This window comes from Hyaena hyaena, unplaced genomic scaffold (genome assembly GCF_003009895.1).
Source record: "Hyaena hyaena isolate Hyena2069 unplaced genomic scaffold, ASM300989v1 scaffold_953, whole genome shotgun sequence".
Lineage (NCBI taxonomy): Eukaryota > Metazoa > Chordata > Mammalia > Carnivora > Hyaenidae > Hyaena > Hyaena hyaena.
This window is the reverse complement of record NW_024081585.1, coordinates 404,949-431,511: the sequence shown is the minus strand read 5'-3', so window position 1 is coordinate 431,511 and position 26,563 is coordinate 404,949. Positions and strand designations below refer to the sequence as shown.

The 26,563-nt window shown below is 37.6% G+C and overlaps 1 long non-coding RNA gene across 2 annotated transcripts; it reads right to left on the bottom strand.

The window, feature by feature from the left end:
- Window positions 1–10,971: 10,971 nt before the first annotated feature.
- LOC120223109 lies at window positions 10,972–24,347 on the bottom strand. Of its 2 annotated transcripts, XR_005526203.1 has the most exons (4): window positions 24,261–24,347; window positions 13,131–13,288; window positions 12,797–12,917; window positions 10,972–11,109 (listed from the first exon to the last, which is right to left on the bottom strand). It is a non-coding gene; the product is annotated as an uncharacterized LOC120223109 (long non-coding RNA). The 2 variants fall into 2 exon arrangements; XR_005526204.1 differs by lacking the exon at window positions 12,797–12,917.
- Between the last annotated feature and the right edge of the window lie 2,216 nt (window positions 24,348–26,563).

Here is a 26,563-nt window from a genome sequence, read left to right as displayed (position 1 = left end):
ATGATCCATAAATGAGATTCAGTCCTAGGACTTTTGCTGAAACCATGGAAAAAGAGATATTCTTTTTCACTCTAGTTGCTAAGATATAAGATGTAAGTTTGGAGCTTGCTGTTTATGATCTTTGCCAACACATGAAGAGAGACTACTCAAGAATAAAGCCAAAACAAAGAAAAGCAGAGCCAACAGCTGGTGAAGAAGAGTCAGATTTTGAATATATTCATTGAATATATTCATCCAACCATGCCTAAAGTCAGCCTTGCAATTTCAACTGCCTATTGCAAGACTTAATAACTTCTTTATGTTTGAGTTGGTTTGAGTTGGATTTTGTTGACCTACAGCTGATGCTATCCTGACAGGAAGCATAAATGTTATTTATTTACTTACCTACTTACTTAAAAATTGTATTTAAGAGTGAGAAAGAGAATACACACACACATGCACACGTGTGCAAGTGGGGGACGGGCAGACAGGAGGGGACAGAAAGAATCCCAAGAAGGCTCCTCACATGGTCAGGATGGAGCCAAATGCAGGGATCAATCACATGAACTGTGGGATCTTGACCTGAGCCAAAATCAAGAATCAGATGCTTAACTGACTGACCCACCCAGGTGCCCCCATAAATGTTTTCATTTAATCCTTATAACATGCTCTGAGATAGTTTAATTTTTTTCCAGATGAAGTACCTGAGGTTTAGAGAAATACCTTGCTCAACTATATATAGCTGACAAATGGTAAACTAAAGATTAAATCTCAGACCATCTCATTACAAAGACTTATAATTCATCAATACCATTGTAAATACTATTTACTGTCTGGAATCATTAAAGTCTGCATTTGAGAAAGATGGAAGTAATATTCTAGAAACTTACTCTAATGGCGTCTATGCTATGAAATATGGCCATGAAGGACAACTAGAATAAATGGGCCATTGATAACCTCCTATAACTAAACTTCCTTGAACAAGGTTCATTGCAGACCTCGTCTTAACTGAGTTTGTGCAATAATAGGTTGTAGGTTTACAGCCACAACAGTGGCTAATTTAAGGCCAAAGCCAGCTCAAGGCAAACTTGGGCAATAAACAGGATTGTCTTCACAAACTTTCCAGTTCATAGTTCTACTCTTTCCATGCTTTTCCAAGTCCCTCTTCCCAACAATGACACTGCATTCTGACACTTTTTCTTAGAATTCAACAAAAATTTCTTTAAAAAAGAAACAAAATCTTTTTCATATTAAAATAGTTATGTCTGAAAGCAACCTACATATCTTGGGCCATCTAATTAAAAGCCACATAAATGAACTACCAATAGTGAAAATGTAAGGATCAAGGCAGGCAAAGTCTACCTGAGATTTTCTGCAATTATAGCACTAATTCCATCCATACATACGGCTAAATCTAAGCAGGTCTGTGAACATTTTGGGCTTGCAAACAGTCATTGCTAAACAATCAACCTTTGTGGTGACATACCCATCGTGAGAAACTAAAATGCAAGTTTGCCCTTGTGAGGAGGAGGGGGAAAGTCAAAGAAGGGAAGGACACAGAAACTCCACAGATATTATAGAAAGGCAAGATGAATAGAGAATTTTGGAAACAAGTTCCCCTTATTAAAATGAGTTACAGAAAGTAGGTCTTACTAGTAGAAGGAAGAAAAAAAAACATTCAAAGTATAAAACACCAGGGTGCCTGTGCTGGTTGTCTCCTTTGCTCTAGCCACCTTCAGTCTCTCATCTTGTTGCTACTCCACTTTCAAGACAAATTGTTCATTTGTCTATTCTGCAGACCTGTTCTGCATTTGCCAGACTTAATCCTCAAACACTTTATTCATCGGTGAGATTAGTTGGAGCTACATAAGAAAAATCAAATCTTATCTACCTTATCCAAGTGTACTTGGAGAAAAGTTCCATGCATAAAAATATCTCCTCTTAATAGGGAGACTATTTTTCTCTTAGCTGTAATCCTAACCATTACAAAAATATGTGTATAAATATATTCTGTTTATCTTTAATTGTATTTAATATAAATATGCATTCATTTATTTAACAAACAATTATCAGCGCCTATTACTAGTGGAACATTGTATGTGATACATTTTATAAAGACATGGGAATTAAGAAGCTCCAAGCTATGGCTTCCTTTTACCCAACAAATGTATATTGAGCACTTAGCTAAGGGCCAGGAACTGTTGGATAGTTCTATGAACAATTTATATCAGCTTTCTACTGTCAGAGAATTTACATTCTAGTGGGAGACATCAATAATAAAAGGAAACTTTAACAAAGTATATTTCAGAAAGTTATAAGAAACAAAGCAAAATAATAGAATACGAAGGACCTTGGGGAAGAGAGATGACATAAGGTACAAAGGGTACAGGAAAGCACCCTGGAAAAGATGTCGCATGAGCTGAGTCTTATTGCATTATTGCTTCCAAATGTCCTCCTTCTTCCCTGTGAAAAGATTCTATATCCCTGCCATATGACTTGCAGGGTTTTCTTTAGGAGAAGTTTCCTTCCCTACCATGTTAACATCAAGGTTGGCTGTATGATGTGCTATGACCAATAAAACGTGAGTGTAAGCAACAGTGTGCCAGCTCCACTGAGAAGCTCTGGGAACTGGTGTGTGATTGTATCAACCCACTTCTTCCCTTCCCTTTGTCATGAGTTTGGCATGTTCCACATTGAGTTTGCTCTTTGTGCCTGGATCCTAGAATAAAGAAAATATAGATCCACTGCAAACTCACAGTGAATGGATCAGCCATGCAACATAAGTGAGAAATAAGACTTTGTTTTCCTGAGACACTGCTAATATACACTGCTAAACAATGAGGGGGAAAAAGCCAATTTTGAGAAAATCTGGAGATGTGTGTGTGTGTGTGTATGTGTGTGTGTGTGGCTGAGAATTCATTTGGCATGCTCAAAGAACAGAAAGAAAACCAGTGTGGGTGGCACAGAATTGGAGATGACATGGGAGAGGTAAGAAAAGGCCAGATGGTGTAAATCTTTGCAGGCCATGCTAAAGAGTCTGGACTATATATAAACTCCACAAAAACTTTAAAAAGGACACATCCAAAAGTTGCCTTTAAAACAATTTTCACTCATCACATTATATTTTATTGTTTTAACTTTTTATTTTGAGCCTATTTTAGACTTACAGAAAACTTGCAGCTAAAGCACAGAGAGTTTCAAGGTAGCCCTCACTCAGCCCCTCCTGTCTCTATCTAACATACCCACAGCATAGTGGTCAGAACAAGAAAATTAATGCTGGTATAACATTATTAACTAAGCTACAGACCCTACTTGAATATCACCCATTTTTCCATGAATGTTGTCTTTCAGTTCCATGATATTGTCCAGGAAAGACACAACACATGGTATTTAGTTATTTCTCCTCAGTTGCCTGCATTCTGTAACAGTACTTCAGTTTTTTCTTGTCTTTCATGACCTTGACATTTTGAGGAGTATTGATAGGGTATTGTGTCAAAAACTTGGAATGGTCTACTGTTTTCTTGTGAATGGAATGGCGTTATGCATTTTTGGCAAGAATACCACAGAAATGATATGTCCCTATGATATTGATTTGTCTTTGTTGCTAGCGATGTTGACCTTGATCATTTGGTTAAGTTGGTGTCTGATGCATTTCACCGCTGTAAACTTACTTTTTTTCCTTTTGTAGTTGGCAAATACCTTGGGAGAACACATTTTGGTGATTTTCCATTTTCTTCTTTCCTTGTACTTTTATTAATCATAATTTTATAGTAGGGAGGAGCTCTTTCTTCTCCTTTACTTATTTTACCAAATATTTAACCACAAATTTATTTATATCAGTGTAGATTCAGGGATATTTATTTTATTCTCCAGGTTATAATTCAATCCTATCATTTATTCCATTATTCAAAGTGTTTTAGCTTTGGTCATTTGGGAACTCCTTAAGTTTGGCTTGTGAAGAAAAGAACAATTATGATAGGGCCCTTCTTCTGTTGAGCATTTTCTTATATTCTGGTACCATACAATATCCAGGTTCATCTTGTGTTTTGCTTGACTCAGCTCTGGAATCAACCACTTTTCCTAAGGAGCCCTGCTTCCTTTCACTGCAGAATGGTGTTTAGAAACCATGATCTCCTTTGTACATTGCTTTTCTATGTAACAGTATGTCCTGAAATCAACTGTATATTTTAAATATGAAGGAAATGCCATATCTTCTCAATCAGCTTAATATTCTGCATCTACAATTTAAATATATGATAGCTCTCAAATAAAGAAAAAATGTTTCAGTATAATGTGTCCTTTAAAGCATACTGTATAAATTTAAACCTTTAAAATGTTCCTATTTTACATCCATCTGTATTTCTGGCAGAGGAGCAAATATTTTAGACCAGACCACAGACTCGCATACTCTGGGCAATGTTCACCATTGTCAAGCTCAGCTTTCCTTGAAGGTCAACAGGCCTGACATCTGACATGAAGTCAAGCAAATTGTCTCTCTATTTCCGCAGTTGGAAACTATGCACACTGATGGAAAAAACTGGAAATGACTGGCTGTGTTTGGTTTGGACAACTCACTCAAACAAGAGGGAGCATAGCACAAGTTCTGCCTGAGTGAAGTCTGAAAATCTGGCTCTTGGGTCCACCTTAACAGTCTACCTATTTGACTTTGACTGGAGTTCAGATATATAAACCAAATATCTTTGCTTTGGCTTCTTTTGAGTCATATCAATCTACACCTCCTCAACAGTATGAAGTTTGGAAGAACAAAGAAGTGATTGAGCATCCTAAACCCAGCTGTTAATTTGGGCCTTTGGGAATGTCAATGAAAGGATGTAACGAAGTTTGTTTGATCATGTTTCATTGGTACTTTCTGTGGTTGGTAGAGATTTGAGTAAAAGGAGTTGTCTTTTCAATTGTCACTATGAATAATTTACATCTACAAATGCCAGCTTTTAAATTTAGGATTTTTAAGCTTACACTTTTATTTAAAAAAAAATCCCCACTTATCAGAAAAGTAGATGTCAATTAACATTCTAAGAGATTGATTTGTTTGAATATTGAGAAAGCCAATCCTATTTTTATCTGCCAGTTAAAGAAATTTTTCCGTGTTTGTAGTACAATGTTTCAGAATCCAGTTTAGCAATGTATCTGCAAATGGAAAGATTAACAGCTTGAAAATTACATCTTCATGAAGAAAGGAAAAGTAGAATTTGTTTTATTTAAGAGTTATAGCATTTCAACCAAATTTGGAAATACTGTATTCTTGTCTACTTTCATCAAAAATGGAGGAAATTCTCTGGATAGAAAGGCCTTGTGTAAAATTTCCATACTCCAGGCACCAGGGTGGCTCAGTCAGGTTAAGCATCCAACTTCAGCTCAGGTCATGATCTCACAGATGGCAAGCCCTCATTGGGCTCTGTGCTGATAGCTCAGAGACTGGAGCCTGCTTCGGATTTTGTGTTTCCTTCTCTCTCTGCTCCTCCTTTGATCACATGCTTGTTCTCTCTCGCTTTCTAAAAAATAAATATTTAAACAATTTTTTAAAACAATACAAAAAAATAAAATATCCAAACTCTAAGGTAAGAATGTTAGGTATTAGACAACCAAATTATCCAGATTATCACTTCCACTCTTGCCCTTTATATGCAAATACCTTGGTGTGGTATGGCCCTAGAACAAATTTACTGTGTATAAGAAGCATCTGTGAAGCATTAAAAGGGCAATTGCCCAGGCTCCATCCCCAGAGACTTTGACTCAGTTGGGTCCTGAATCTGTATTTTTAACAAGTGCTAGTAGTTTAAAAGTTGTCCTAGACTGGGAGGGTTATGATAAGGAGATTGTCTAGCCTACACTGCTCATTTAGCAAATGAAGATGCTAAGGCCAAGACAAAAGTCATAGCCAACTGCAATTTTCCAAAAAGTATTTTCATTCATTCAAAACATATTTAAGGGACACTTATACTCGATACACTAGGCATTGGGAATAGAGTGGCAAATTAGATAGGTTTGGTCATTGCCTACAGGAAAGCAGGGTTAATGGCAGAAGTAAGATTATGAGAACTGAGTTACATGCCAAATGAGTATTTCTGTCATTATGATACACAGCTCTTTCCTTAGTTTGGGTCATCATTATAATTCCAGGAACTGAGAAAGACATCACAAAAGAGAAAGACTTATCTTTCAAATGTTTTCTTTTGTCTTGGGAAAGATTTGTTACATTTCCAATAGCTTTATGTTCTTACCGGCTTTCACCCCTAGAAAGTTTCAGGATTGCATTGAAATGTTGATATCTGGAAAATATCTGCTTCTTAGCCATTACCAATTTCTTTTTTTTTTAAGTTTATTTATTTATTTTGAGAGAGAGCATGTGCAGGTAGGGGCTGAGAGAGAGGGAGAGAGAGAATCCCGAACAGGCTCTGCACTTGTCAGTGTGGAGCTCAACACAGGGCTCAAATCCACAAACCATGAGATCATGGCCTTAGCCATAATGGAGAGTCGCGATTGAGCCACCTAGGTGCCCCTACCAATTACCAATTTCTGAAACCCACACTAGGGCTAACCTAATGTGATACCTAAATCATCATGTCAAGTTTAGCTTTTGCTTAGGCTGAGGAAGGCAAGCCATCTATGGTCAAATTTATGCAACTTTTACTTATAAAAAATGTATTGTTTCATTTTGTTTCACATTCAACGGGGCAAGTAATGCAGACACTAATACTTAACACACTTCCTTCTTATTTTGCCTCTAAAAGTGGCTTGGTTGATATATTCTGCATAGACTTGAAAGGTTTAAGTGAATAGCAAATCCTAAAGAGAAGATTTTGGCATATTAAAACCTCTGTAAGATTTCAAAAGAGCTTATAACTAAAAGCTTATACTTTGGAGATTAGTTTAAATTTCAGGGCTAATGTATCATCTTATTATTGCTATCTGTAAAAGCTGGACTAAATAGGCATCTACCTTCAGCATCTTTACCAAGATTCATTTCTCTTTTAATATGTATCCCTTGGTCATCAGGTACCCATCCACATTCTGCTGAATGAATAAATGAATAGGAAATTGCAGTGACATAGTGTTCAGCAAATTCTAAACAAAATTTTAAAGAATTGTATCTAATAATATGCTTAACATCAACCATCTAAGTTATAGATTTCATTGTAGGCTTATAGTGGCGATGTCTCAAGCATACTGATAAAGGTATTAACTTTTAAATTCATATTAACTTAATAGGCAATACAATATTTTAAAATAAATTTTAAATTCCAAATTGTCTTACTCTTGCCAATAAATTGTCACTAATATTTGTATAAAATTTGGATAGAATTTCATACAAAAATTTTAAAAGGCCAAAGGCATGAGAAATTATTCCACCTGATATCATAAAGTTTGCATATTTATTCAGATCGTAACCTTGCAAGTCTGTTGAAAGTGGTATGGAAATTGTCCATGAACAGCCTTTCTCATTAGATTTTTGGCACCTCTACATCAGTCTCAGCCAGAACCCTGAAGAGCAAAGGCAAAATTGGAACACATTTATCTGAATATTTCAGAACTTTCAGTGAGGTTACTTCCAAAAGCTAGGGAACGGTCATGGGGATTCTTGTTTTTTTTCCCTGATTCTTCTTCTATGAAAATCTTTCATTATCCAAATTCATTATGGGAAAAAAAATGCTATCTCCAAATGTGTTTTATCTAGAATGTCTGGACAAAAAGTTTTTGGTTCAGTTTCAGGTCCAGAAAACAATCTTATTAAACACAGTGGCCATCCAAGTGCAATTTAAAGATCCCATGGCAATTTTCAAAAGGAGCAAGGATTAATTCCAAATCTTGGCCAATATCAGTAAAACTGCCTCTAATTTCCACAGTCCCGTTTGAGCTACTGTCAAGAGCATAATGGCTTTCTCCATTAGCATACATAGTTTCTCACTACCATTGTTTAACTCATTACTTTGTAAAGCACTTTAAAGTACTTTAAAATACCCCAAGTATGAAAACTGCTATTTAAAAACAATCTTGTGCTGTTCTGCACCGCATCAGAATAACCTAGCTAACCCACCTAAAATAGCCCTAATGATTCCTAAACTTGGGGTTTTACAAGTCTTTTTGTTTTCTCCAATTCCAAATAAAGTAAATGGCACCATGTAGAATACTTTCACTCCATATCTAATTAGTATGCTATATATATATATATATATATATATATATATACTTTTTAAAAAAATGACTGAGTAATCTAAGTCTCCTTCTTGACTATAAACATCTTGAGAGCAGGATCCAGTTTTAACTGTCTCCCCCAGAGTTAATCACAATACCTTAAAAAAGTAGATAATAAATATATGTATAAACATTGTCATTCATTTATTAATCCTTTCAAGTATCTTTCTACCCATCTTTCCTATGTGGCAGTTATGAGTCAGGCACTAAAGAGAAAGAAATACATTTTTAAAATAAGTAAATATCAACATATATAAACTGATTCTGTCAACAGTGGCTCTTAGAATAACATTGGAAAATAGAAATGAAAACAGACAAAACAATACAATCAAAGTCATGAAAGTCTTAAGCAGAGGATCTTCGGGGAATACAAAGGGAAGAGTAACTGGGGCTTTAGAGATGACTTCCTGGATGACATCTGCATGGGGCCTTTCAGCCATGAGTAAACGGTGTCAAGGCCAAGCAGAGGAGGAGCATCCAATGCACAGAACAGAGAATAAGCAAAGTCACCCTGTTCAGAGGATTTCAAGTTCTTAGTCTGACTGGTGCAGTATTCTCAATGAGAGCAGGATGGCCCCCTACACGTTGCTTTAAAAAATTAATGGAGATTTTTTATTTTATCCCAATGACCGGTAGATATTATTGAGGTATAAATGATAAAAGGCCAGAGATGTTAGATACTTGATAATGTGCAGGATAATCTTGCATAATGAAAAATTATCCCAAGTTTTATGCAGGTTTAGAATGTCCCTTCAGACATTCATGTCAATGAAAAACTTAGTTATAAGTATCTTGGCATAATGGCAAAGGAAACAATCAATAAAACTGATAGGCAACCAATGGAATGGGAAAAGATAGTTGCAAATGACATATCAGATAAAAGGGCTAGTATCCAAAATCTATAACTCACCAAACTCCACACTTGAAAAACAAATAATCTAGTGAAGAAATGGGCAGAAGATATGAACAGACACTTCTCCAAAGAGGACATCCAGATGGCCAACAGACACATGAAACGATGCTCAGCATCCCTCCTCATCAGGGAAATACAAATCAAAACCACACTGAGATACCACCTCACTCCTGTCAGAGTGGCTAAAATGAGCAAATCAGGAGACTATAGGTGCTGGCGAGGTTGTGGAGAAACTGGCACCCTCCTACACTGTTGGTGGGAATGTAAACTGGTGCAGCCCCTCTGGAAAATGGTGTAAAGGCTCCTCAAGAAATTAACAATAGAACTCCCCTATGACCTAGCAATAGCACTGCAAGGAATTTCCCCAAGGGATGCAGGAGTGCTGATGCATAGGGGCACACGTACCCCAATGTTCATAGCAGCACTCTCAACAATAGCCAAAACATTTAAAGAGCCCAAATGTCATGTCAACTGACGAATGGATCAAGAAGATGTGGTTCATCTATACAATGGAATACTACATGGTAATGAGAAAGAATGAAATCTGGCCATGTGTAGGAATGTAGATGGAATTTGAGGGTATTATGCTAAGTGAAATAAGTCAGGCAGAGAAGGACAGATACCATATGTTTGCATGTATAGGTGGATTAGGAGGAACTTGACGGAGGGCCATGGGGGAGAAGAAGGGGAAAAATAGTTGGGGAGAGGGAGAGAGGCAAACCATGAGAGATTCTTGAATGCTGAGAACAAACTGAGGGCTGATGGGGGTGGGGGGAAGGAGGGTGATGGGTATGGATGGGGGCACTTGTGGGGATGAGCACTGGTTGTTATATGGAAACCAACCTGACAATAAACTATTTAGAAAATATAAGTATCTTGGCATAGAGCCTCACCTTCCATTACATATAACACAAAATATTTCTATATAGTTTTGATATATACTGTACTTTTCAGGAATGCAATTATATATATCAAGGTAAGATTGTACTTTGCTTTGTTCATAATTTAATCAAAAGTCATTCACCATTTCAAAAAACTATTATCAATGAACAATACAACTCTAGGTATCTGAGTTGTCAATGCAGAGAACTGTATCAGTCTGTGTTTGCAGTTACCACAGTCAAGGTGATTTTATTTATAAGTACAGACATCTGACAACTTTATTAGGTCTTTTGGTATAGCTATGCCCAAGCATTTTATATTATTTTATTATATATTACTTTCCTTTTATGTTTCCTTTATATTTAATTAGGGAATAAGAAAAAATTCTGAATAAATAGATTATTTTATCTATGAGTTTCATTTCAGATTGGTAAAAGTGTGTTACAAAATGCTTGTTGTAATAAAGGAGGCTTTAGGTTGCTGAAGAGAGAATGGACCAGTGTGATAATAGCATCTCTTTCCCCAAAAAGCTCAGTTGTTACACATGAACCTCTAATTGCCAAGAGATGTTCCCAGTTCTAAGGGTCTGATTATAGTTTAATGCTTGCTAAAAAAATAAATGAGCAAAATCAAGTTAGGGGACCACTTATTTTTCCCTGCATGAAACATTTTAATGTGATTTTACACTCATATTTCCCTGTTTCAGCAACATAAAATGCCTGTCCCATCTCAAAGCCCAAATGAGTCAATTCAAGGGCTGTTTTTGCCTTAATTTTCCTGATTGACTCTTCAGGATCATCCAGAGATGGTAATCATAAAACCACTATTAATAAGCTAACATTTATTAGGCATCTACTACATGCTAGATCTCATGCTAGTGTTTTCCATAGGAAATCGCCTATCCACACAACTAACCTGTAGAGGTATAAACTTTATCAACACTTGTATAGATAAGACAGCAGAATTAGGTGACTTGCCTGAAGCCATAGCGACTTTAAGCAGTAGAGGCAGGATCCAAGGATAGGCCTGCTTCATCCAGAGCTCATAATCTTTCCAGGATCCAAAAGTTTGCGTATACAAAAATGGTTTTTCTCTTCTGTGTTTCTGTGGTTTCTCACCTTCTAGGCACATAAGGTTTAAAATTGACAAACTACAGCACATGGTTCAAATCTATTCCCACTTGAAGCTGTGGTGTGAAAATAGCCAAGAAAGCAAACAACTAAAACTAACAAACAAAAATACTCATTGGTTGTTATATGATGTCATGAGAACAGCAAAATCATGAACTTCACTCTGAAGTGTCATGAAAGCATATCAGATATGAACATATTGGTGTTGGATTTGTCCATGGAGAACTAATATTGCTCCAAAATTGGAATCACTGAATAGATGCTATTGGACCTAACTCTGACATAGCCCAATATTGGCTGAAACATGGAACATGATTATGATATATTAGAAGAGGAATTAGTGCCTGCCATATTATCCTTGGGAAAAATTACTTTCCTTCTTCTGATTTAAAAAGATGTGACATCGAAATCTTTACCATGTTAAATGAGGGATTCCTTTACACCAGGGGTAGGTTACCCATCCCATTATTTCATTATGGTAAAGAGGCACCTTTTCTTTTTAAAATGCTTAGAATAAAGGTTCCAAGGGATCCCTGTCTGGCTCATTCGGGAGAGCATGTGGCTCTTGCTCTCGAGGTCATGATTTGGAGCCCCACGTTGGGTACGGAGATTACTTAAAAAAATAAAATATGAGAAAAAAAAGATTTCAAGTAAACTATGAAAGAGAGCTAAGCAGTATTTGCTTTAAATGTACTCTACTATACAAATTTTAAATGCCTGAAGAGCTTTTCATTGATTTCTTTTTCACTTTTTTTCCACTCTCTTGATTCATCTTCATCACCATTACAACCACCACCCACATGTGAAGGCAGTGTCATCGAGTAGAAAGATAGTTTGTCTTTAGAACCAGAGAAACTTAGACTGAAAATCTCAGTCTGAATGAGAAGCCTGGAGCAAGTTGCTTTTCTTCCATACACTTTATTTCCTTTTCTAATAAGTGAGGATAATACCATGATACAGTGGAACTATGCCTGGCACATATCATATGCTCAATAAATGCAGCTATCCCTGAATGTACTCAGTGCCAAGTAGAGGGAGAAGCATAGAACATGGCCCCTGCCCTTGAGCAACCTAAAATCTACTTGGAATAGAGAACTCATTCATAACAGAAAAATGATAATAGAATGTGGACTATACTAATCTCAAAATGAGTCAGACAGACAGTAACTATTAAAGGAGTTCCCACAGGTAGGAGCAGGTAAGTAGGACTGTGGAGAAGAGTCTGTGATGAGATAGAGCTGGTCAGGAAGGCACTTTCCACAACAGGGCTGGCAATGACTAGGCACAATGCCAAGGACCCATGATGCTGCATGGTCCACATCTTTTCATGTTTATTTCTTTTAGTAACAATGAATGTATAATAATCAACCCAGGTTATATGTGTCTTTGTACTAACACAGTCATAAATTTTTTTACATTTTTTTTGGTGTGGAAGAAAGGGCCCCTGAAGGCAGATATGCCAACTCATAATATAGCTGTGCCAGAAAGAGAACTGGGAATCTTTTGTTCTGAAAGTTTTTGTCACTCACTCTGTTGTTACCTTACTCATTATTGTATGTGTCCTCCCAAAATTTAAATGTTGAAACCCAATGCATAATGTGATAGTATTAGGAAATGGGGTGTTTGGAAGATGCTAAATCATGAGAGCAGAGCCCTCACAAAGGGCATAAGTACCTACATAAAAGAGCTCCCCAGCTCCTTCCCCCTTAATGAGGGAATAGCTGCTTAGGAAGTGGGTTCTCACCAGACACCGAATCTACCAGCAGGCAGCATGGTACTGGACTTCTCAGCCTCCAGACCTACATGAAATAAATGTTTTTTGTGTATAAACCACCCAGCTTAGGGTATTTTTATTTTAGCAACCCAAACAGACTGAGACTCTTCCCAAAGAGTTTATGAATGAAACCAAAAAGCAAAGGTACGTCATAGAACGAAACCAAATATTATTTCAAAGAAAGGTTTTAAGAGAACATGATTTTCTTTTTCAACTCTTCCAACTTTGCCTGTCATACCTCATAAAAATCATTCAAGCTTATTCTGAATACTGAAGGGCTCCAGAGGCAAGCTCTTCAATCCACGGGGATCCAGAAAGATGTGGTCCTTCTCTGTGCCTGTGTATTGTTGGGCTGTCACCAGATGCTCACTGAGACAGATGTCACTAATTCCCTTCCTACAATAAAAACAAAGGGGTAATCAGAAGTTGACGACTGGAGTCCCTGAGTCCCTGCCTAGATTTTTTACTACTACTGGAAAAGAAACAGCTACATCAACCCGCATGGAGAAGGGAAGAACTAAATTTGAGAACTGTTTTTGTTTTACATGAAAAGCTCAGTTACCTGTCTTGTTCCCTACTTCATTACAGAGAGGAGTATTATGTTTTTACATTTGTAGTCCTCAAATCCAAATGATATCAATAAATTGATATGAGGGTTGCATGAATTAGGATCTTTTTTCAGAATTCTTTTCTGATAAGGATCATAGAATTTTGAGCCAGATTAAATTGTAGGCACTATCAACTTAACCCTTTTATTCTGTTGCTGTCTCTATACTTACAACTAACTAAATATGTGTCACCAGATTTTCACCTCTTTTTTTTTTTTTTTTTAATTTTAGAGAAAGAGTGTGAGAAGGGGAGAGAGGCAGAGGAATTGAGAGAGAGAGAATCCCAAGCAGGCTCCATGCTCAGTGCAGAGGCAGATGTGGGACTCGAACCCTGAACCAGGTCATGACCTGAGCTGAAAACAAGAATCAGACTCTCAACTGACTGAGCCACCCAGGTACCCCTCACCTCTTATTCTTCCACTCAGGCTTTCCTCATAGGCCGTGATTAATATTTCCCAGAATATTTTGTGGCTTCTCTTCTTTTGCTTACCCTGTAAGAGTGTACCAGGTTTTTTGTATTTGTATTTGCATTTGTATTACTTCCTTTTCTCTTTTATATCTCATCCCAAATTTGAAGAGTAATTTCCAAGTTGTCCTTGTTCATGCGTCTGTACTGGGCTCATTCCATTAAATAACCCTGACCCATTTACCTCACAAATACCAAAGTTCTACATAGGCACTGGCCATGTCTTCAAACTAGTGTCATTCAGACCACCTTGCTTGATGTTAAACCCTTTCTCCTTTAGCTCATATTTCTCAGTTCTCGAGTTCGTTTTACTTCACATCTCAGTTTCGAGTACTTATTCAGTTCCTGCTCGGCTTTACAAGTTACTTCAGACTTGACTCTCTGGCTAGATCTTGGCATTCTCTAATCTTCATTTCAATTCTGGTCTAAAATCATGCTCCATTACTTGTGGTAATACACATTCCTATTTCCTTCCCTCATTCCACGGACCCATGAATGGCCCTCCCCTCCATCCTCTCTGTGAGGAAAACCAGAAAAATGGCCATCTATCATATCTGTACTTATGACTCCTGAATCATTAGGTCAAACGTCTCTCGTAAGCATCGCATTTTTACTTTCAGTTTTGATGAACATCTTCTCATTAGCTACAAGATGTGCAAAGAGAACTGACTTTCCTCCATGTCCCCCTCTATTAATTAACTGGCCTTATCATCCTCCAATGTTTGATACTTCTTCTACTTATCACGTTTACCTCAGCAAACTCTTTTCCATGTATACACTGTTTTTAGATCTACTGTTATCACCCTACTTTATAACCTCCTACTTAGAGGTTATTAAATTCTCTCCCATTGGGCACCTGGATGGCTCAGTTGGTTAAGGTCTGACATGGGCATATGTCTTAATGTCGTGTTTCATGAGTTTGAGCCCACATTGGGCTCCACACTGGCATTGCACAGCCTGCTTGGGATTCTCTCTTTCTCTTCTCTCTCTGCCTCTCCCCCACTTGTCCGCTCTCTCTCTCTCAGATAAATAAACCATTAAATAGATAGATAGATAGATAGATAGATAGATAGATAGATAGATAGATAAATTCATCCTCTCCCACAAGGACTATTCTGTCCTAAGTGTCTACTCTTAGTAAATGGCACATAGTTCTGTCAGAGTAGCAATAGTATAGGAAGGAAGGAAGAGAAAGAATAGTCCAAGTGGAAAGATAAGTATGAATTGAGGACACATACATAAAACAACTCTATGTATACAGGGGACTTCCAGTAACTCTTTTCCATGGTGGCTGTATCATAGCTAGAGTGGGACTTTCAGAATTGGAGATGGAAAGGTAAGGTAGACCCAGGAAGGACTGGGCTTCTGTGTCTTCTTAAGAAGATTAGACCTTGGGGCACCTGGGTGGCTCAGTCAGTTAAGTGTCCAACTCTTGATTCCAGCTTAGGTCATATTCTCACAGTTCATGGGTTGTGGGATCAAGTCTTGCATCAGGTGCCACACTGACAGGGTGAAGCCTGCTTGGGATTCTCTCTCTTTCTCTCTCTGGTTCTCTTTCTGTCTCAAAATAAATAAATAAACTTAAAAAAAATAAAAGACCAGACTTCATTGTTGAATCAGTGTAGTGTTATGATATGCTTACGAATCTAGAAGACAGTCGTATTAGGACTTAGTGACATTTAAATACAGGAAGTGAAAGAGGCAAAGAAGGTTGTAAATTCCATGAAAGTGGGGTTGGCTTTTAAGCATTCTGACAGTCATCATCCTTTGTCTCCTAATAGTCAAATCTTCACTTTGTTTCTCATAAAATACTAATAGAGGAAAATGCTCAGCAAAAATAGGTCCCTCCTAGTGATTAACGTTGATTAGTTGAAAGCAAAATTATAATCTCAATCTCGCTTGCTAGCAATTTCGGTGGACATGTTACCCAGTTTGGGATAGGCTGCTTAAGTCTTCTGGGAAAGAATATTCCCCCTGATCAAAATGAGAAGCTGATTCTATAATCACAGCACCTTTCTTGTGATCGCAAAGGATCAAGCTTGAATGACAATAGCCAATATACTGAGGAAAGAGGAGTAAGGGAGGGAGTAAGGGAGGGAATAACCCTGGTCTTTAATGACATCATGGAGCCATTAAACTGACCCCAGAACCACCAACATTTGGAATCCTTGTCATGGAGACAATCAATGTCCTAATTGTAAAACTACTTCTGAATTTTCTTTTCTTGTCACCCTTTTCTTGCCACCCTCACTGATGCATAAAGGGGTGATTAACGGCACAGGTGCTGCAAGTGAACTCCCCCAGAGTTCAAATCTTAGTTGTGTCACTTTACTAGCTGTGCGAGCTTGGCTAAGTGACTTAACTGCTCTGGGCCTCTGTTTCCTCATCTGGGAATTTAAAATGATAATAATAGTGCCTACCTCATAAAGTATTTTGAAAATCAAGAATACAATATATACAAAGCCCTTTGAATATTCTGGTACAATGTAAGAGTCAATAAGAGTCATTCGGTCATCCAGGTGCTCAACAAATGTAAATTTTTATTGAATTAAATTCCAGATAAAGAAACTGGGTCCCAGGCACATTAAGTCACTGATTCATGGTCACATGGCTAGTTTGGGGCTGAGGCTAGAGTAGAATAGCAACTGACAGAGTTGGGGTTCTGGAATTTTCTAGTGAGGAAGTCTTTAAAGACAGTAACTCTTTTCCCTCAGCAAAGTCAGGAGATATCTGCAGATGGATAGGGCTCAGAGTTCATCTTATAATAACATTTCATTTTTTTAACGTTTGAAATTTAAAATTTTGTTTGTTTATAGTATAAAACTGTCTAGTGCAAGAGTTTTAAGGGAAAATTTCTTTTCAATATAACCAGTGGAGGCTGAAATTAGAGAACTCTTGATTTTAAGAATGGTTGCTCATGAGACCTAGTCTTACCAGTGGATTTTACATTTTCTTTTTATGATAGACTTGGAATTTATTCTCTGACATAGAATAATCCATACTTCTGCGCACTGAAGATTTTTGCATTGGGAAACTTTGAAAATGTCCTTCTGCCCAATGTAAGAGGGCATCTGTTATCAATTAAATTGAAAAGGTGAACTTCCTAGGAATAGAACTAATTCTAATGGTTGTCTTTACAAAAATTGCTACCAACACATAATGGGTACTGAGTAAGCTACATAGCGTTAACAGTTTATAAAATAAAATATAAAGTGCAATACATAATAAAATTCACATTTATTTAATAATGTGATATATAGTACCATGAGGTGGTATGGTAGAACAATCACTGGACTGGAAGTTGAAAGACCTATATTTGAGCATCAGCTTCAAATGACATGGGTCAAAGCACCCACCTTCTCTGAGACTCATTTTCTCTAGCTGCAAAATTGGAAGAATGATAATAATAATATATCATCAGTTTTGTGAGAGAGAACTCTTCATATATAAAATGTAAAATTTTACATAAATATTTCATTTATATCTTGTATAACTTATAATCTTCTTTATTAAAGAGTTATAAATTCTTTGATTATGGGGAAAATGCTGAGATAAATAGCTCTATATCCATTCTGGCCATTTCTATTATTTCTGACCCTCATATTTATTTATTAAGAAAAATCTTTCTTTTTCTTTTCACTTAATTCAGTAAATTGGTACGTGTCATTTGCATTATACTTGGCATATAATACCTTAAGTGCTCAAAAATATTTTGCTGAATGTTGATAAATGTTATGGAATTCTAGTGGAACACTAAGAAAAATTCAGGGGTGGGAATAAATAATAAGAAGGCCATGGAAAAGAGAATTAATGAAGAGAGGTAGAAAATCAGCGGGGAGGTTGGAGGGGAGGAAAATCAAGGCTTTCAAGAACTGGCAGGAAGAGGGAGTCCCTATTCCCTAGAGAAGCCTCTCTGTCCCCAGTAGGGAGTTCTCCGGTTATGATTTCCTCCTTCTTCTTTCACACGCATTTTTGGTCAGCTTCTCGGCAGGTCATTGCTAGTTTATTGCTTCCCTTTCTCTGTCTTATTTAGTTTCTGTCTCTCTATTTCCTCCTGCTTCTTATTTGTCATTCTTCTCTCTTTCTCTCATTGTCTATGAGTGTCTGCATGGTGCATTCCATGTGTCGTCTAAGGACACACACCCACATACACACACACACATACTCAGACAATTTACATTGAAAGTGAAAACTTAAAAAAACTTTTAATGTTTATTTATTTTTGAAAGAGTGAGAGAGTGAGCATAGGAGCAAGGGAAGGGCAGAGAAAGAAGGAGAGAGAGAATGTTGGGTCGGGCAGTGCCGAGCCTGACTCGGGGCTGGAACCCATGGACCTGAGCTGAACTCAAAGATCGAATGCTCAACCAACAGAGCCACTCAGGTGCCCCTCAACACTTTTTAAAAAAGAAAATAAGCACTTTTGCTTTTCTTTCTAAACCCATTGTATGTGTTGGGGTGGGGGGGGGGTGACCTCACCTGTGCTTGTATTTCTCACATTCAGATTCAGAGAAAGAGAAAAAGAAAAGGAATGGGTCCCTGACCAGAGCCCTATCTCCCATGGCGTTATCATCTCCTCCCCTCTTTCATTTACAAGTGAATTAGTTTACCAAGGAAGAGACTTTTTCCTTTGGCATATATTTCTATTTCTAATCTGCTTGGGTTATTTTAGAGTGGTAAAGTTGAGACCCTCTCCTCAGAAAAATAAAACTTTTCAAAACCATTGCCTTTCCCAGGGCTTATGTGAAAGAACTATAAAAGATGCTATTTAGCACCACCCACTTGGGATTTTGCCTTAAGAAATGTTAAGGGAGAAGATAATAATGGCTGTCAAAGGGTTCTGCTAGGAGATTTACACATTCTTTCTAATTCCTGCAGCATTTCTTAAAAATTGACATTGTTCCCCAGTTTACCTATGGAAAAATTGAAATTCATAAAAGCACCCCACTTTCCCAAGGTGCCGTAGCCTTCACCCCGCCACCCCCCCCCAAAGCAGAGCCTGTTACAAAAGCTTACATGCAGATAGTTTATTTAGGAAGTGAGCCAAGGAGCACGACTGAGGGATGCAGGGAAAAGAAGGAAAAGCCAATACAAGGATGCATCATAAAGCTGACCATCTCTGAAGGTGACAGAGCTTAGTCCTGCCATACCCTTCTGAGGAGGATGGTGAAGTGTGTCATATTACTGTGCATATGACACATTTTAGGAAAGAGAGAAGAGTTTATCCTTGGTTGTCTACCCTGACTGCTTAAGGCGACTGTTCAGGTACTAACCCCTTTGACCTTCTAGTTTTACATGTGTGCTCCCATGGGTGCCCCATGTCTAAGCCCTCGGGCAGGAAGCTGGAGATATGGGTGGAATGTGGCAAAGCACTGTTCTACTTCACCTGCCCAAAAGCTGACTGAAGCCTGTACAGAAGTGGCCAGGACAGCAGTGGCTGTACAAGAGGTGGGGCTGGGAAGACATGAAATAAACACAGGTGGCTGATACTCAAGGTCATATGGCTATTCGATACTTAAAATCAGGCCTGCATGACTGCAAGGCTAGGGTGCCTTCCATAATTCAGATGAGTTCCCAAGAAGGTATTTGGCTTTGTGGAATTTATGCATGAGTTTATTACCCTTGGCAATTAGATGGGGATCTGGTATTGATTTTACATTATATCAGATGTGGAGCATTATATACTCACTCTTTGTATATCCGTGGGCATGAATTCTTCCCCTATTAACCTCCAAAATGGGCTTGAAAATAAATACATTAAATATAGGACTCTAGAACAGCGCTACCGAATAGAAAAGTAATGTGAGCTATGTGTGCAATTTCAAATTTTTTAATATCTATATAAAAATTTAAAAAACGGGTGAAATTATTTTTCATAGTCTATTGTATTCAATCCACTGTTTCCATGTATTGTCATTTCAATATGTAATCAATAAAATATGATTGTTGGGATATTTTGCATTATTTCATTGTTGTTTTATACTAAGTCTTCAAAACCTGGTGTGGATTTCACACTTAAAAGCCCACGTCAGTTCAGATTGGCTATACTTCAAATGTTCAAGAGCCACATGTGGCTCATATTACCATTTTGGATAGTGCAGCTCTAGGATATTTTCCGCTTATGAAATGAAGGAGTTAATCTATGAAAGGCAATACCATTGCACTTTTCCTTGGGATGAGATGGATTAGGGAGGATTTCTATATACTCTCTTGACATTATGACTTTGGTCTATATTATTTTTCTCGGAAATAAACAAAATGTCAATTTGACAAGGTTCATGGCTAGAAATGATTAAAACAGTAATTCAAAGACAAACCAAGCCATACATGAATCTAATATTTCAGGGTTTATTTCCCCTGTTCACATGCCTTTAAACTGCAGGTTGGGTCATTTTTAACTTAAAAAAGGGAAAGAAAAGGTCTTACACATTCAAGCTTACTACATATGGTCAACAATATAAGATACTCTTAACGTGAGTTACAAACAAGGTATCTTTTCCACGTGAATTATAATATGTAAAAATGTTTGCCTTTGCTCCTATAAAATGCTATTTTTTTCTTTAAATGGGTTTATATTTCATATAAAACACAGGTGTTTTATCTGATAAGACATTTGACAGAGGTAGGTATTAGAGTGGTTTAAAGGACAGAATTTACAGATGGATCTGGGTTCAAATTCCAGCTTTACCTCTTACTGTGTGTAAACTTGAGCCAGTTTCTTCACCTCTTTGAGCCTCAATACTGTCTATTTATAGAGTTTTAGTAAGAATTAAAGAAGACAGGATATGTCAGAAATAGTTCCTGGTACCTGGTCAACACTCAATAAACGGCAGCTTTTACTGCTGGTGAACAAAAATCTAACAATAGGTAGACTGCATAACATTTACCTTGCCTACAACATTTCTCACAGTCTATCAGTTAAGAAACATTTGTAACTGATGTATGGAGCCATGAATTACCATGAGTGCCACTAAATTCTACAGCATTCAGAAATTTACCAATAAAAGGGTCATTTTCCATTCAATGCTCGGCAAATTATTCATAAAAATCCATAGGCTCAAAGCAACCTGGCTGAGAAGGGTTTTTTTTCTTCTGTTCTTTTGTCTCTTAATCCCCACACTGTGGCCTGGTTCCCATTACAGCTGAAATTAGCACTTTAATTTCCACATTATCTCCTTTATATTAGAGATGAATAATGTGCTAGAATAAAAAGGGGGATCTTGAGGGGAATTACCAAAGATGAAAAAAGTATTATGCTTCTTCCTGAGCAGCTTTTATATCCTGCACTGAATTATTACTGGTGAAGGAGAATACGTCTCAGCCATTCAGTCTAGAGCCAAATCAGAAGCTATCCCTCTGGGAGACAGAAGTCTCCTGAGATAAACCTCCTGCAGTACTTGCCCCACATCTCTTCACTACCCGCTTCAGGCCAAGTGGTTTAAGTATACTTGTCTTTGAATAAAATGCTATCGATCCCATAGTTCTAACAATAATAATAACTGCTAAAATTGTTTCAAACTCTGCCTATGAACCAAACATTGTGCTAAGTGTTCCAGACGCACTGATTCATTTATTTGACCCTGCAAAGTGTGTGAAACATGCAGAAACTGAAGCACAGGAGTCTAGTGACTTGTTCCAAATGACAGTCTCTAAGTGGTAGGACCAGGGTTCCAAGGGAGACATTTTGACACAGGCTCACATCCAGCAACACAGCACAAAGTACAAAGGAGACCCAAAAGAGGTACAACCTTCCAACAAGTTCTGCTGGCTCTACTTCCAAAACACATCCCCTATCCATTCGCTTTGCTCTGTCTTCACCAAAACATCATAGTCTAAGCCACCACCAACTTTTGTCCAGAGAACTGCAATGCCTTCCAACTACTCTCTCCACTTTAATTCTTTTCCTCTCACTGCCACTGTTCCACACAGCAGCTCAGTGAACATTTCTGAACAGAAATCAGACTCTGGGGGTGTCTGGATGGCTCAGTTGGTTGAGCACCCAACTCTTGACTTCAGCTCAGGTCATGATCTCTTGGTTCGTGGGTTCGAGCCCTTCATCAGGCTCTGTGCACTAATGGTGCAGAGCCTGCTTGGGATTCTCTCTCTCCTTCTCTCTGCCCCTCCTCTACTCATGCATACACACTCTGTCTCTCTCCATTTCTCTCTCTAAAAATAACTAAACTAAATAAAAAAAGAAATCAGACTGTGTTCTAATTTTGCTCCAATGCACAAAGTCTTCTGCTAGTTTCCTCACCTTCTTAGAGTAAATCCAAAGTCTTTATCATGCTTTTTAAAACTGAGCATAGTCTGGATTCTGCCAAGCTCCTCCCCTCATCTCTTCCAACTCCCCTCACTCATCATTTTGTCCTTTTTTCCCCTCAAGTATGTAGAGCTCATTCTTTAGGGCCTTTGCACCTGCCGTTCCTTCTGCCAGGCACACTCATGCATCTCATCTTCAAATGGCTGAATATCTCTTGTCATGGGGGCTGTTGGCAAAGGTCATCTCTAAGAGACCTTTTCTCATGACCCAGGCTAAAAGCCATCCACTCCTTTCTCCGCTTCCCCATTTGCTGTCTACACAACATGACCCCATTTTATTTCCTTCATAACACATCTCTGTGCCAAGTCATTTGTCTGTTTCTCTGTGAATTTCTTTGTTTTCTACCTTTCCTCTGTCCCTAGCAGAATGTGGAGTTATATAAAACAGAGACCTTGGCTATCATATTTACCTCTGTGCCTGCTGGGCCTACAACATGACCTGGCACATGATAAGCATTTATTTAGTAAAAATTTTACATAAAAAAATGAATAAATTATTTAATTAATTATGTGACAAAAAGCAGTCACCTTTTAGCATGTAGTTCTCTGGAGTCCTTCTATCAATATCAACAAGGCAGTGAGAAACGGGGTATAACAGGGATAGACAGAGAAGTTATAAATGATTAATTTCAAAACGAAACAGGGACCCAGACAAAATGTGGTTTATGTTGTTGACATTTTTCCTGTGCTTCCTACTATATCTCTTCTACAGCACTATATCATTTCTGCTCTCTCCTCTTATCTTGAATAAAAAAAAATTGAGAGTTTATATATCAGGTACTGGGGTAGATACTTGGCTACAGAAATATATAAGGAATCCTAAAGAAGGTTCTATGTGTTCACACAAATAATAATGACACAGATGCCCTTTATGTGGTTTATAAAAAGTGTTTTTGAATGATAGGACATTGAGTAATAATGAAGAAAGTTCTAAAGAACCTTAATTGCAAGGGAAATAATCCTACTATAAAAGTTTTTGCAAGAATATGACATAGCTAAAATATTTTTAAATGCATTGAAAATTACTACTAGTAATTTTTAAAAAAACTTTTTAAGTGTTTTTTTCATTTTTTTGAGAGACAGAGAGAGACAGAGCATAAGCAGCAGAGAGGTAGAGAGAGAAGGAGACACAGAATCCGAAGCAGGCTCCAGGCTCTGAGCTGTCAGCACAGACCCCGACACAGGGCTTGAACCCAAGAACTGCAAGATCATGACCTGAGCCGAAGTCAGATGCTTAACCAACTGAGCCACCCAGGAGCCCTCCCTTTTTAAAAATTTTTTTAAATGTTTATGAAAATTACTACTAATAATTTTTAATGGAGGAAATAATAACTACAAATACACTTTCTTTCTCTTCTTTTTCTTCTGGTTCTAAATCAATCAGTTTAAGTTCACTTATGCTTCACAAAGAAATGACCCCAATACTGTTTTTGTCTCTTTTCTTCGTGTCTGCCTTCTTGTTAGATACAGCCCTCTCCCATACTCTTATCTTTCTTATCCATGACTGCAGGGTAAGCTCTCAGTCCAGTCTCCTGACAGAGGTAAAAACAAATGGCTTTTTATTAAAGGTGGCACAGGCACTTCCCTCACTTTTCGTTGGTCTAAACAAGCCACAAGGCTATACCTTGCGTTCATAGGGAAGAACTGCATTCTTCTGAATATTTAGAGAGGCCCCAAATAGTTAGAAAAATAGTCCAGCACAGGTCCTTTCGTACTCTGTAAGTTTTCTGCAATGACTGTATATAATATTAAAACAAAAACATCTGAGATGTAGATTTTTAAATACTCTTACTTCTCTTTAGCTGGAAACACATTTAGCTACAATAATACAAAATTTGACTTTCAAGGGCTTAAAAAATAAAGGCTATTCTCTCACATAATAAAAAATATGAGGTTAGGTGGTTTCCATTGGTTGAGCAACCCTGTTACATTAGAGTCAACTTTCTATCAATTTTCTAGACTTTTCTCTCAAACTTACAGCCCATTTTCACAGATGGCAGCTACTGTGATGGGTCTAACATCTTCAATGAAGGAAAGAGGAAAAGGAGATAAGACAGGGAAAGCAGTCACATTACTGTCTTTGTAGAAAAAGCAAAGAATTCTTCAGACATTCCCCCAGGAGATTTACCCTCCTATCCTATTGGCCAGAAATGGATCTTATGACCACTTCCAGATACAATGAAGCTTAGGAAAGCAGGGAAAAGTATTGCTGGTTTAGACTGGTTTAGAACAATCATGATCTTTCCAAGGGTGTGGCATATCACTGCCATAAACAGAGTCTGGGTTGTGTAAGCAAAGAAGAGTTAGAAGCTGGTTACTGGCTATGTGTCTGCATCAGAAGCCGAGAGAGGGTATAGTTCATCCTGTTAAGTGAACCAGGTGGACGTTTTAGCTGGACATGGAAGGATATTGGGATTGTGCCCCATAGAGCAGAAGAGTGGTATTTCATAGAAGAGGTACAGCATAAGCTTTAGCAGGATGCTGACTAGTTATTCTGATATTACTATAGTGTACATTGTGGAATTGTCAAGACAGAGTAGAAGCTGGGGAGAGAGGATAGGACCAGATGATAGATAATAATAATAGTTTGCATTTATTGGGTGCTTACTGTAGATGAGATACTTTTACCTCCATCATTTCATTAAATTTTCATAATTCCATGAGTGCTACTATTTCCCCCTCATTCTACATATCCTGTTAGGTAACCTGCTCAAGATCATACAGCTTATAAGGGATAGAGCTAGCATTGAACCTGGTCTACATTGTAACGATTAAGAGCACATGCTCTGGAGTCAGACTGCCCTCAGTTTGCACCCAACCTCTCACCTCACTTACACCCTGATCCTTACTTCACTTCTTCCTACAGTGACCCCCAAGGAAGTGCCTTGTAACCTCTGAACACAAACTAAAAGCCAGTATGGTAGAGAACTCTTGCATGTGTAGAGAAGAGAATAAACGAGGAATGGCCTGGCAGTGGGAAGGTTAATACAGAGACTGAATCATCCAAGAAGATGCTTCTCTTTGTCTGCATCTCTCAAATCAGAGCAAAAGGGAGACTGTTAAGTTCAAAATATTTGTTCCCCCCTCCAGCCAATTTGCATTATTGAACATATACAAGAAAGCATATGAGCCCATGGCTGGGCTATAACTCATCTACTACAAGAGAGGAGATGAGCTTAACAATAAGGCTTCCCAGAAGCCTTTCAAGCATCAGTTTAGCGGCTTAAAATGTGCTGCCTGGAACACTCATAAATACTGGCAATCCGCATAATACACCTTTACTTCTTCATAGCAACTTTAACCATGATGGAAAATGAGGCTTCTAGAATTCAACAGAATTTGCAACCACATGGTCTTCTACTTATTTCAGAATATGAAGATTTCCCTTCAGCATCCACTTTCTTCATCCAGATCCATTAGATTCTTTTATAAAAAATCTAACTTCTCCCCCCTCCACAGTCTTTTAAAAGGCAAAAGCATATAGCCGTAATCAAACTCTGTAAAATAATAATGTGTGAATATTCTAATTTTCTCCCTAAGATCTAAACAATTTCAGTGTTCCACTTTATTTTAGGGTGGGTTAAGTCAGTGTTTCTTAATTGAACACTATTGTGTTGGCAACCTTGGCCACCAGTAACACCCCCAATCATTGTGATAGTCAAAAAATTAATAATAAATGCCCGTGCACATTCCTAAGCACCCCCTACAGAGGCATTTCTCCTTCTCTCTTCTTCTGTCTTGAAAAACATTGTTTGAACTGTGACAGAATTAGGACAGAGTTTTGGTTCTGTCTGTCTATAGGAAATGAATTGATTTTCATAGCCATAAAATAGGCATAGTAGTATCTATCTAATTGTATGGATCAAATGAAATATGTAAAACAGAACACTTTATACATACTCAAGTACACAGTCCCATCCAGGTGAATATGCTAGCTTGAATCAAGCATAGCATCTCAACATTTTTTCTTCCTTCCCCAAGAAATGCTTAGATAGGCGAACCAAGTTTTAATTCACTGTTCCATTCTGCACTGCCATGTTCTAGCCTCTGTTCATTTAAGAAATTAGATAACTTGAAGCAATATTTTCAAAAATTGAATATAGCTATATTCAATATATATTCAATATACCAATAATATAATGGTATAATGTGAAGATACTATAGAAATAATAATAGAAAAGAGGGTAAAGTCCATTCTGGAAAAAGTGAGAATTATAGATCAGTAATGTCATAGGATTCTAGAAAGTTTGGTCTCCTCAATTAATGGATTCAAAGCATGGA